This window comes from Parus major, chromosome 1, assembly GCF_001522545.3.
Source record: "Parus major isolate Abel chromosome 1, Parus_major1.1, whole genome shotgun sequence".
Taxonomy (NCBI): Eukaryota; Metazoa; Chordata; class Aves; order Passeriformes; family Paridae; genus Parus; species Parus major.
The window spans coordinates 36897278-36908672 of NC_031768.1; positions in this window are offsets into that span (position 1 = coordinate 36897278).

The window sequence follows — 11395 nt, forward strand, 5'->3', positions numbered from 1 at the left end:
GGAACAAGAAAATTGAATTTCATAATACTGAGATATCTTAGCCTGGTCTTCGCTGATCCCGACTGGATTAACTGATCACAACTAGATTGATCCCACTTAACTTGAAGCACTGTGCTGTGGCATATAATTTTTAAGGGTAGCCTGACCCCATTATAATCAATGGAATGAGAAAAAAATGGGCTAAAATTGACTTCTGGAAATAATGTTATCTCTGTTCATTAACAAAGTGCATTTGACCCTGAATTAGACACCTTCATCTTGTGTCTGAAGCCAACAGGGAATGAATAACTCCTCTTAAGCTATCAAGTAACTTAAGATATCAAGTCCAATCAAGATTATAGTCTTATAGCCTTAACATTTATCCAAGATATTTGCTGCATCAGTTTTGTGTTGAACAAAGTCTAGGGTTTACTGCTTGGGTTCATCTGCTGCAGCAAACTAGTAGAGTTTCATAAAGTTTCAAAATGTAATTAATTGCCAACACCACAGGCAGATTTAAAGACTGGGTTTTAATTCATGTATGCCTCTGCCTTCTGAGTCCCTACCATCAAATATACTTTTAGAGACTCACTGTAATTCCAAAGGAAAAGTACTTCCTGAAAACATATTTCAGCCCTTCAACTCCCATTCCCTGAGGAATTTTCCCTTTAGGTATTTTTTACAGCCTTTCTGTTCAGAGCTTTTGCTGCACAACCAGCAGAATGGATATATTCACCAGTCCTTTTTTTTTTTCATCAGTGGAACTCTGCACACAAAATGTTTTGCAGACTGGTTGGGAAAATCATCACTTCTGTTTGCTATACTGCTTTAGTGTGGGACATCTAACCCCTTTTCATCCAGGAGTGGTAATAACCAGAGCAAACAGACAATAAAGGAAAATCATTGTGATGGAATAAAACACAAGAAAGAAAAAAATTACACCAATTGGTGTAAAATTCAAAAAAACCCAATTCAAGAATTTGTTTATATATTAATGTTATTCTACTCATTTTTTAATACTGCAATGCAAGTAAATTTGTTATCCAAAGAGCAGTACAGAATAAAACTAAATATTTCCATTCTCTCCCAAACCCTTACTTCCCCAACATGTCAATCAGGGGCTTGCAATGCAAGAATCGTAATTCTAAAAACAAGGACAAATAATGTATTTTAAATAGCAGTTCGGATGTGTGCGTCCTTTTGACAGGTAGACAATCTTCTAAGGAAAGCAAAATATTACCTAAAGAAGATTTCATATTAAAATAGTGTATATTAAGATTATTAAATATATTAACATATTTCTATATTAATTCAGGAAAAAAACATTTTACCTTGCTTTAGCAATTTTTATATACATATATTTTTAGGAAAGGGTTGCTCAAAATATAGGAAGAACATGCTTGAAAGCATGTTTTCTGTATTAGGTAAACACAATGTCTCAGGCAGAATTTGATTAAAATATGAGGGGGAAAGGTAGTGGGTTTATCTTGAGTTTCCCCACCTCTTGCAGAAGACTCTTTCTAAAAGGCTTGCTTTATCCTAAGATAAAGAAATTGTAAGATTAATTCAGCAAGTGAATGAAGTTCTATAGTCTGAATAATCCAGAAGGTCAAGATAGCTGATAAGAATGGTTCTTCATTGATCTTTTTTAATAGATTATCAGTTTGGTGATCACCAGCGATCAAATCTAGCTTTGCTCTTTATCTTAGAGACAAATTTACAACATTGTGCTGATTCTGGCTAAAAGCCTCAGATACCTCTACAAGGAAAAGCAGCTTCTGTGAATTAACACTTAGATGCATTTCTATTGGAGCTTTCAATCTAAGTATCACCTTATTCATGTAGAATTTCTAGGTCTTTTGCAGTGATGGACACATCTTCAAATAATGGGGTCTGTAGGGGAAAAACTTCACTTTTTCTGAAAAGCAGGTAAATGACCGAGGTACATACAAAGTATCACTTTGCATGAGACACAAATAAAAGAATATGACGCCACTTTAATTTGCAGGCAATCAAGAAATATATTATCTCCATCTGTAACCCAGACATAAAATTTAGAAAGATGAAATTCTGCAGCAAGGAGAAATTATTTCTGATAATGCCATGCTGTCAGAAATAGTACACAGTTTAAGGAAATATAATATAAATAAGAAGCAGATTTTTGTGTCTTTATGGTGTTCCATAATTGAAAGAACATTTGATAGCATGGCAGTGAGACTTTTTAGCATATTGGAACAAGGAATTTAACAACTTCAGGTATTGATCATTAATTAAATGGTAAGGTGCTTCTTGCTGTCTCATGAACCAGGAAAGCAGAAAGACCGTTCATGCTATCTTACCCCAAGATATAGTCAGAGAGGATCTTGTCAGACAAAAGGTGAAAACTCAAGTACAAAGGCAGGCACGCTTTTCTTCACAATGTTTGTCACAACACATTTACATCTGGAAATAGATGGAAGACGTCTTGTCTGGAGCTATTCAAAGTAATCTTCCAAATTCACACTGGCATAATTCCAGAAACCATCTTTAAGATTTGTCACAGATAAATTTTGTCTAATAGGAAGCATAATATTTCTAGTGATGATGCCTCAAGGCAACAGTAGTAGGAGTACTAATCATCTCTATCTGAAGGTGTTTGCTAAAAAAAAATAACATTTAACTCTTCAATTTCCACACTCCTGGTTCAATGCTGCCGAGAAGTCATGCATTATAAAAACATACTTATAAGCACTGTAAGATTTGAGAAAAAAGATTGTACAGTGAGCTGTACCTATGTGGCACATTATTAATCCAAAGTAAGAGGAAGGCAGGCACATGACACTCTAAAACCCAGCAGTATTTTCAGACTTGTCAAATATGATCATGTCTAATACTTTCCTTTACAACACAGTGAGCATCACTCAAGCTGTGATGATGCTCCCTGTGTATTTTGACTACACATCTTTAATGATTTAATGGTAGAACATATTTACGTTATCTGATTTAAATGCAGGAAGAACAAATTGAATGGTTATTTGTGGGATAATATATTTAACCTTTACTTGTGGACATGTTCTCATGTCACAGGCGTACGAAGAAATGCCTAAATATTTAAAACAGTCTAAACAACTCCATGTAAGTTCTAAAAAGTCTAAGTTCCACTTTTTAAATAATTCAGGCTCCAGGAATCTAAGTTTCCTGTTAACACTGCTCACTTTTCAGTAACTAGATGGTTTTTGAAAATACACTAAGGTGGTCTTTTGAAAATAGGAAGGGCTTGTTCCAAGAACAACTTCAGGCAGAAGTTCAATGCCATCATTTGGAAACCGAGCACTTTGAATGAGTACCAATTAAGAATATTCAGAGTTGAAACCCAAAATTACCCTATTCTAAAATCAAAACTGTTACACCAAAGATATATCTTACAGATGTTACATACCATGCCCTACTCTGCCTTCTCTATCTAATCATAACTAGTGTTTCAAAGGCATATGCTTAACAACTACTTTATTCCTAAAGGCGTATATTACATAGATACAGAGAGGGAGTGAGGAACAAGTATTTTACTTGCTGATCCTCTTCCACCAAGTTTGCATCTTCCTTGTTCCAACCTTTCTGCTTGGTCTCCAGGACTTGCATTTCCTGAGGGGTGGTCTTGCCAGGAAAGACTGAGGCAAAAAGGCATTCATCACCTTAGTCTTTTGCAAATCCTGTGCAATCAGGTCACCCATCTCATAGTACAGTGGGCCCACATTGTCCTTATTCTTCCTTTTGATTACTTATAAAAGGCTTTCTTGTAGTTTTTAACACTTGTGGGCAGATTCGATTCCATTTGGGATCTGACTTTCTTAAACCCATCTCTGCATGCTAAGACAGTGTCTAACTCCCAGAGTACTCATTTTCACTTCTGCTCTCTGTGTGCTTCATTTTGTGTTTGAGTTTGGCCAGGAACTCCTTATTCATCTGCAAAACTCTCTTGGCATTTTTGTTTGACTTCCTACTCACTGAGTGCAACAGAAAATCTTTAAATATTAACCAGTTTTCTTTTCTTAGGCTCTTACTTCCTTTAGGACCTTATCCCATGTGACTCTTTCAAAAAGAAAGAAGCCAAAATCTGCCCTTCTGAAATCCAGGACTGTGAGCTTGACTTTTTACCTTCCCCTTTCTCTTCAAGATCCAAACTCCACCAGTTTTGGGCTACTGCAGGAAAAGTCATGTTTGACACACAACCCCAACAAGCCTCTCCTTGTTGATATGATGTTCAGTAGAGCACCTCACCTCATTGGCTTCTCTGTCATTTGGGTCAGGAATATGTATTATTTATTGGACTTGCCTTGCTTTCCTTCCTCACCTTCCCAGTATATGTGACTGCTGGAGAGGAGAGAATGGTTCTGGATAAGTAGTGTTCATCATACTATTTCACAAGCTGGAGAAGAAACATTTAGCTTTTGTGGCTCACAAGAAAGCTCTAGAATAGTACATGATAAAGGAAAAGTCCAAATGCTATCAATGCAACTTATGAGCAAGTAAACAACAAAGTCCTAAGACTGTCACTCTGAATTGTAGATGAAGAGGAAAACCTAAGTAGAATATTTGCTTCCTTCAAAGGATCAGCTTTGAAATATTTGCTGTACAGGCTGACAGTTATAAGACATAATTTGTTTTCCCATCTTTCTATTTTTCTGAAATGTGTAGGCATTAATTGAACTAGGAAGGGCCTCTAAAACCTCATGTTGCTGTATAATGTTTTACAATCAAGGTTTCAGATTTTAACTTTTTCTCAAAACACTCTTGATCATAAAAGAGATATCTTTCTGCTTTTAGCACTTAGTTTTCATTTCCTTCCAGCTAATGCCAGCAATAACTAGTGCTTCAGCAGCTTATTATTCATTAAATGCTCATTTAAAACACATTTTCTTCTGTATACTTTGGACTCTAAATAGTGTTTTGATACCTAGAGCCTTTTATATTATAAGCCCTTTCTTTTGCAAATACGATCTAGTTTGATTTTTTAAAACAAGGGGTTTTTTTATACACTTTATTTTATTTGTAAAATTTCCAGGCTTAGCTTTAGTTTAAAAAGTTAATAAAAATATAAAAATATTGCTCCCCAATCCAACAAAAGTACAGGAAAAAATGATCCTATAAAACAAAACTTATAAATAGGGTATTCCAGTGGACTTTTACTAAACACTCCAAGTCTGCCAGAAATAAGCTCAAAATATTTCTGATTTGAAGTTGTAACCCAGATTCTATAAAGCCCTGGAGCTGTACCAAATGGACCATCACATTATATTTAAAAAATAAAGTATGAAAACACTTAGATAAACTATTTCTTTTCAACATGGCATGAAATTGGGTTCATCAGCTATCCAGGTTTAGGTACACATTTTTACTGTGAGGGTTAAACAGGGTTTCTGCTCAAACTTCTTTTATACCAAGCAGGTTCTTCCAAAGAATGGTTCCAAACAAGAGCCTCTCTCTAGAAAGACGCTGGAGAGATTGCCTGCACAAGTAGCTCACACAGTTACTTATCTAAACGTGAGACCAAAACTACACCTTTTCCTCTTACAAGCAGAAAACTAGAAATTCAGGAAAGGCCCTGGGTGTCCTTGTGGATAACAAGTTGAGCACAACTCAGCAAAGCATCCATTGCAGCAACAAAGAACAAAAGCCTTCTGGGCTGCATTGTATATTGTCATATTCCACTCCCTGATGGGAGTATGTGAAGAGACAGAGACAGACTCTTCCAGGAGATGCACAGTGACATGACATGGGGCAGAAGACACAAGCTGCAACCCCAGAAATTCTGACAAGGTACTAGAAAAAATTCACCCTCTGAGAGAAACCAGGCGCTCGACTAAATTGCACAGAGATGCTGTGGGATCTCCACCCTTGGAAATATTTCATTTTTGCCTGGAAAAAAAGCCTTGAGCAGCCTGGTCTGACTCCAAAATGAGTCCTATTTTCACCAGGTGGTTTGACTAATTTATTTTAAAACGTCTTTTCCAGCCTCAATTATTCTATGAGCCTGTCAAAATGACAAAGAATTTAAAGCAGACATTTGCTGCATTGACCATGTTTTCATATCAAGCTACTAGCAAAACAGAGGCTACAAACATTCACAGGAAAAAAAAAAAATTCTCTAAAATACTTTTTATCACAAAAGAATATAATTTTTCCCAGTTTGGAGAGTAATAACATCTCTAAGACTTTCCTCAGATGCAAATAGTCAAAGCTGCCTAGAGACCTACTCCTGTTCCTCTCCATTTAGAGCCCAGATACATTGCCAACCAAAACTCCTATGTATTAGCCAAATATGAAACAGACTGAAAAGGCCAGTAAAGGTCACCCAGGAACCCAGTCTTGTGGCCAGAGGAATGTGGCCAGTGGAATGTGTCTGTGGGTGTGGCACACCATAATTAAAGTCTGATTTCCTCACTTTTACACTGATATTACTTTAATCTGCTTTAAAAGTGCCTTAGTCACTCACTCACATCAGCATGATAGGCATAACAGATGCAAATTTGTACCCAGTAACACATGTTGCTGGTGATTAAAAAACACAGAACAGAAACTAATGTTAATGAATTCTGCATACCATAAATAGTGAATTACCCTTGCCACTACAAACATCCACAAAGGCAAACCTTGACAGAAAAGAGCATCAAAGAGAAACAATTAGGATATCCTTTCTAAAGAGGCATTACAAAAGCTTGTTCACACAAATCTGTCAGTTACTCTTGACTTCTAACAGCACTGCAGGGTACCAGGCTCTGTTTGAGATGCGCACTCCTGTCCACAGTCTAAAACTAGCAGCATTCAGGGAAGGCCCACCAGCATTACATGGCTGATCCCTTCTTCCCACCTGTTTGCCAGTGCAGATTCACAGCCTGAAGCACTCTGGCCACACATTGGATTCCCAAGATGTGAATGTGTAAATCAAATCTTCAAAAAAACCACACAGCTTCTTGTCAATGTACACCCTTCTAATACATGGAACAAATCAGCCTTCGGTATTTAAGTATTCATGGCCATTTTGTTGCTTGCAAACCACTATATGGAAAATCCTCTTAAGTTGTGTAATATTGCTGACTTCACCAAGCTTGTATCCATAAATGAATGGATTTTAGTTGAGGGTATTTATCTATAGTCCCAAGTTTAGGTGTTGAATCCACTTTCTCTGTCATTGTTGATATCCATACAAACTTTCTGGATGTTTGCATCAATGTTTGAAAAAGTAAATATACCGCTGTTTTTCTCCATTTTAATCTGGTGATCACAAACTCTGAGGGACTCAAAGGAGATGCAAAGAGAAGGGCGCACAGCATTCACTGAAGAACATTTTGATATGAGGCATTTGCTTAAATTCTTCACCTTTTCATAAAATTATTGTCAAAATAATAGAAATGTTTGAACAGCTTCTGAGTATCCCATCTAAAATTATACGCTTGGGGAAAAAAGAGTGAGATTACATTTGTATATCCACTACAAAGACCTAGTCACAATACTAGTATCTCACATCAAGTTTGATGACAGACCTCTCCAAAGCTTATGCAAGCTGGACATTTGAACATCTGCTAAATGATAACCTGTGATCTGTACACACTCTAATATTATGCAAATTGTCAAGACACAAACAGAACCCTGGGAAGAAATTTTAAATGGTGCATGAATTCTTGTTTGAAACACCCCAAAACATTCAAAATAATTTTAATTGCATTCAGAGGATTGTTATACTGTCATAAGACACAGCATCTCTACAGACATCTCAGACAAGTGTTGGCATAAGAGAGCTAGGAAATAACATGCATATGTTCTCATAGTGTATTTACAAAAAGTGTAGGGAGAACATATGGTAGACACTATCATGAATGTTACAGGGAAAAAAAAAAGTGCTGTATGTCCCATTCTCCCTTTCTGATGAGAACTGCAAATAAAAGCAACATGAACAGAATAACACTGCAAGTGGCAAACCAGATATTGATGGATCAGAAAATGGCAAGACAACTACCATTCACTCAAATGCCTTTAAAAAGCATTGTGCTACAATGGTTAGGAAAGTCAAAATGGATCTTTACTACTGGTTATACATGCAAAGAAGGTAATTGTTTTTTTTTTAAATAGACATTTGGCTGAGTTAGGAATCTCTGTTCTTCATTCCATGGTACTTCAAGAACTAGATATTCCAAGACCATTTTTGCTGCTCAGTAAATTGAATAACATCTTTAGTTTCAATCTGGAAATTAAATTAAATAAAATCATTGATATTATTCTAGCTTTTTTGCAGTGTTCAATGACATCAGAATTTGACTGCAAAACTAAATATCAACTATCCTCTGAAAACTGTTCTAATTACTAGTACAGAGTAAATATATTAGAATTCTAACTTTTACCATTAATTTCTTCAACAGTTTTCATTATCACTTAGGAAAATCTGAGCCATAGTACAAAGTAGCCAAAGTACAAAGACATTTACTTCCAATTTTTTAAGCAAAATAATTTTAAAAAACCTATCAATTTTCTTTATATTAAAAGTATCATTTTGACAAAAATCATCCCTTTTTCAGATTGGTTTTCTATTGAAGGTCAGGAAGGAAAAAAAATAGAATTTTGGCAAAAAAACCCCACAGGTTTTATTCTTTAACAAAGTAATCTGAAATTTTGAAAAAATAAAAGTGCTTACAGGAGAAAGGAGAATAGAAGTGCAAGAGAGGACGGGAGAGAAGTTGTAGTCTCTTTTACCCCAAATAAATCCCTAATGATTTTTAATTGAATTTTAAGAAAAATAAACTCATTTCAATTTGGTGTAACTGTTCACAGGTATACATTTCACAAACTTTTTCATTTTAAGGGCTCCACAAACCAGATTTCACATGAGTTTCAGTAAACATATACTTAGAACACATTTTCAGAAATTAAACTTGGGTTAAACAGCAAAAACTGAGGAGTAAAAGAGTGTTCTAGCACAAAAACAGAGAGAGAACAATATTTTTTAAGACTACTGCTATAAGCACAATATAAAGGATTATATGGCAGATGCCCTGACACAATCTGTTTTATTAAGACTCTAGAATGGTATTCATTGGACCAGATGGAGAGGTCTAAAGCAGGACTCCAAGTCTGAGGGTGATGAGGCTGCCTACAGAAGAGACAACAGTCACTTTTGGGCACAATTCATCCCATACTTATTTCAACACCTAAACTCTTCTTCAGTAGCTCAGCTGTTAGTGGGAGGTGCTGCTGAGGGTCCTCTGCCAGAGCTGTCAAAGAGATGCCAAAGGTTTGTACATTTATCTTCAAGGTCTCAAATGCTCATTGCAGTTTCCAGGATGATTTCTTGGCCTGCAGTCCCTCTTCCTATGATCCATCGCACCTGACCTTGTGGAAAGACCAATGTTGAGGTTAAAAAGAGCAATTTCCATTTCTGATCTTTTAGGGGTGACTGACGGTAAAGTCAGTTGACTTTTCTGCTCAGTTCAGGTCACTGAGGCCACTGCTGTCAGCCCTGAGCTGCTCCAAAGTAAGAATTGTGTCCTTTTTATCAGGAATATGTGAAATGCCTGATTTATTGTACAAGAGGGAAATATCTTTGCAGGTCAATGGATTTTTCTATGAAAAATCCCTCTTATAGGAAGTTGGCTAAAAAATAATATGTGACATTCAAAAATCTGGGTGTACATATATATATAGTCCAATCTACACTGACTTGGAAAAAAAACAGCAGAAGAAACAAACACTAGATAGTCTAAGGGTAGCAATTTTTAAGATACTTTTGCTGTCCATAGCCCCATTTCAAAATACTGACATCTCTTCATATACTAAAAAAAAAAATTGAATAAATCTTAAAAGGAGAAATAAATCAAAAGTACTTGAGACAGCAGCTGACCAAATAAAACAAACAAAAACAAACAAACAAAAAACCCACAACAATAAAAAAAACACTCAGAGTACAGCTGTTGATCTTTTTCATGTGAAAAGAAAGAGAACAATCCAGGGGTCACCATTATGTAGATTTTATGTTGACCAGAGCTCTGAAGCTATGCATACTGTTATTTATATTTTTTTGTGAATTATGTATTTCTGTTATGTAAACAGAATCTGTTTCTAGAAACTTAAATCAGGCAATGAGAAAATGTTAGACTTGCAGTATAGTCACAACTAACAACAACACACAGAAGCAGAAATACCTTTATGAAAACTGACATAAGGTTTCCTACTAGATAAGTACTTCATTGGTCCAACAATTTTTGGTTACACTTTAAAAAGATACTTATTATTAAAATAGCATGTCTTTACTAATATATTCCTAATTTTAGCATTTGACCAGTATGATTTTGGGGCTATTATTATTATTGTCACAGTAAAATGTTTTTCTATACCATTTGAATTACTTTCATTCATCTAAGACAGACACAGTACAGCCTGATCAGCTAAGATAACCAAAGCTTCTTATTTTCCTCAGAATTCTGCTTCCATTAACATAAGAAATGAAATTATTTGCCCTATCGGTAGCAGCAAAATAAAAATATGAGATTGCCTATTTATGAGTTATGCATTTTACTGCAATAAAATTAGGAAACCCCAAAGAAAAGGTAGCCGGAACTTTTGCCCAAATCAGACGCTTTTCACTCATAAGGTACCACTGACAGCAAACAACTTCATGGTAAATTAAGCTTGGATCTTAACAGAACGTTTGCATCAGGAGACTGAAATTTTTCTAGCTGAAAGTGACTGTAAAGCATTTTTAAAATCACTGCAATGATTTGGAGAAATTAGAGAAATAACTTGGTAAATACACACTGCTACATAACAAATGATGTCTGCAGTCTTAAACTGGACATTCTGAAAACTCATTCCCTGGAAAAGCTCAGGTATTGCTTCCAGATGTGCATCTACAACACTTATGCTCACCACAAAAATATATAGCAACAAACACACTTTATTCATATTTGGATGCAAAATCCCAGATATTTATTCCTGAGCATCAGCTCAGGTTTCTAAAATCTGAGTTCAAATATGGTTTTGTCTGCCCCTTGAAGAAGGAGCAAACCCTGCCTTACAGATTTAACTCTACGACTGTAACAACTGCAAAGGATGTGAGCCCTGCATGAAACAGGCAGCCGTGTGCCTCCTCATCCCACAAACTGAACATCGAGTGAGGAACTGTGTGGCACTGCAGCCTGGTTTGAAAAGGTACAGCGTACCACCTTCCCTCACACCCCTCAGAAATCAGATTTCAGCTGGAAGAACTTATGCTGACAAAGCAGCATAAACCAGTTGGCCGCTCTTGTGGTCTCCTCTGCTCCTTTTCCATCTCGCCTGTGACTATCCTTGAAGAGTAAAAAGCCATTATGCCCAAGAAGGGGGATGGTTATTACCTTTCACATTCCATCCTCAGGCTATACTGCTTAACATTCCCACCGTGGCTGTTTGG